The sequence below is a fragment of the Solea solea genome, chromosome 2, assembly GCF_958295425.1.
Source record: "Solea solea chromosome 2, fSolSol10.1, whole genome shotgun sequence".
In the NCBI taxonomy this organism is placed as follows: domain Eukaryota; kingdom Metazoa; phylum Chordata; class Actinopteri; order Pleuronectiformes; family Soleidae; genus Solea; species Solea solea.
The window spans coordinates 953,554-956,603 of NC_081135.1; positions in this window are offsets into that span (position 1 = coordinate 953,554).

The window sequence follows — 3,050 nt, forward strand, 5'->3', positions numbered from 1 at the left end:
AGAATGCAGAGGGGGTGAGGCTGAGTGTCGCCCCCTGCAGGCTGAAACAGACACAGGACAGCAGCAGCAGCAGAAATAACAACAAGGGAATTTAGGAACAATAAGAAGCAACTCAAGAAACTTTACAAAGTAAATCACAAAAGCTGTTTTCACTGAGAGTGAGCCTGTGTTTGTCAGCAGGGGGGCCAGCAGGGGGGGCACACAGCTCAGCTGGGACATGTGCTGTGTCACAGCAGCAGCAGCAGCAGCAGCAGCAGCAGCAGCAGCAGCAGCAGCTCAGTTTCAGCCACTTTACAAATGGAAACATAAAAACTATCGTACAATAAATTAAGAAAAGAAACGTAATTTAAATGTAAATATAAGAATAAAATATTCAGAAATAAGAACATACTCATGAAGCTAAACAAAGATGAGGAATAAAACATAAATAGGAGAATAAAGTACAGAATAAAGTATAAGAATTCCTGGTATAAATAACACAAGACCTTATAAACAAGAGGATAAATAAGACATAAAACAACATAGCTTTACAGTTAAATACACTGTGGAATGAAATATTAGAATCAACTAAAGATATTACACTTATTATATGACAATAAAGTTAAATAAAAGAGTTTAGAGTAAAATAAAAGGACATAATACACAGCGAGACAGAGACTAAGAAAGAAAATGAACTAATGAACAAAATACAACAGTAAAGTGTAATAAAATAGAAGGAAATGCACCAGCGTTACATAAGAAATGATTAAAAATGATGTTGTTATACAGTTATCAATATATCAATATCTGGTGATAATAAAGTATCTGTGATGACTTCTACTGCTTTTAAAGGCTCTTACGTTTATAATCATCATATTTATTCTGAAGAATTGTATTTAAAAATGTCACTTTTGTCATTTTAAGCCTAGTTATTTGTGTTGGAGCAGAATTTGACTTTGAATTTCATTGTCTCTCACACATGTGAATGAAGAACAGACAGAAATAAAGCAGGTGTTATCTGAAATGACAGCTAATAATCGTGTAATACAGACCATAAGGGGAGGTCTTTTATATTTCACAGAGTATTTACAGCGTGTTGTTGTTGCTGCCGTGAAACCGTGTGATTAGTGGAATCAACGAGACTCAGGGAAAGAGGAAAGAAACGCGACACATACGTATATTTGTACGAGTGTACAGTGCTGTGTAGGCAAGGGCCGCCATTTTGTACTCCCCTTTACAGCTCCCTCCTGAGGAGATACCCCCCCCCCCCCCCCCACCTCCAGTGCCTCGCATGTCTTCCATGTCGTACGTGCTTTAAGGTGAGAGTTCAGTGTGAAACAGGAAGAATGTGGAAATGTTTTTTTGACTTCACGTTTAGAAATCTGCCACTTCCTCTCCCACTCGCAGTGTCAACATCCACCGTCCACTTCCTCCTTTAACATCCACCTGTGTGATTTCTGCATCAGTCCATGACGTGTCCAAGTAAACAGGGTCTGAAAGGTTTTCCTCCACAGTCTTAATCCATTTTAACCCTACAACGTGTCTTTATGACGTTATAGCTGATGCATTTACTGACTGATGACAGTCATCCTCTATAAGTCTTGTTTTCACTCACCGCTTCTCTTGGACAGCGTTTGCACAGAAGGAACTGCATTATTCTGGAATCTGTGGAACACCACAGAGCTGAACACGTCACCAGCTTCTGTGCAAGAATACAGCAAAATAGCTTTAGTCTACGATATCTTAAGAACATGTTCACGTCTTTATCTCACAGGAAACTAAAGTTTGTAAACCACTCACTCTCCCACACCAAACCCCACAGAGAAAACCAGTGATTTTAGCCCGTGGAGACACAGGAGCTGCTGGTCTACTGCTGCCTCGTGTGGTCACTTTGTGTCAATCAAATAAACATAAATTAAGATTTTCAATTCACAAACATAAGGCATTTGAAGTCAGTGATCAGTGATTTTAACATCACAGCACACAGCAGTGGATCAACAGCTCCTCTGTGTGTGATGTTAAAATCGCTGATTTTCTCTATGAGGTTTGGTGTGGGAGAGTGAGTGGTTTACAAACTTCAGTTTCCTGTTGGAAAAGTCTGTCTCACAGTGAGATAAACATTTGAGCATGTTCTTAAGATATCGTAGACTTAAGCTGACATAAATTTTGTAAGATGATTCTTTTATGACGGGGCTAAAATCCATCTTTCAAAACCACACCAAACCCCACAGAGAAAACCAGTCATTTTAACATCACACACACAGGAGTTGTTGATCCACTGCTGCCTCCCTCATTAAGTTCATATGACTTATTTTGTCTATTCGGCATTTAAAATCCATGCTTCAGATTGACCTCAGTGACACAAAGTGACCCCACGAGGCAGCAGTAGACCAGCAGCTCCTGTTAAAATCACTGATTTTCTCTATGGACTTTGGTGTGGTGTGTCAAAAATCAGATTTAAGCCACTCAACAAAAGACACTGAAGTCTACAATATCTTAAGAATTGGATCTCCACTAAAGCAGTGAACATATATCTATAGGGACAACGGTGACATTCCCAGAAACAGGACATCAGTCCAAAATCCATGAAAAGACGAGACAAAAAGTGGTCAGGGAGGCTGCCAGGAGACCTACAGCAACAATGAAGGAGCTGCAGGAAGTTTGGGCAAGGTATTGGTGGTGTTCAACATGTGAAAAAAATATCCTGTCTTCTCCATATGTCTGGATTACTGCGTAAAATGTAAGGAATGGACAGGGCTATGCACAAGATATGGCCTCATAATCTGACGGATTAATTTGTAAAGAGTGGAGAAATAAAATCAAGACGTGCCATGCTGACAGACTCAACACAACAAGACACAGCAAGGGTGTGCACACTTGTACAGGTCATAGGTCACATTAAGGGTGGGGAACAGTGCTGAAATGAGTGTTGTAGATGTTTTATATCCACTCTACGTCGTCATGTTCATGATTTAATGAGTAACAGATAAAACTGGGGGGGTCGAGTGGGAGTTAAAAAATAAAAACTCATTGTCTTCCTGATACAACCTTGAAGAGACACTTCCTTATTT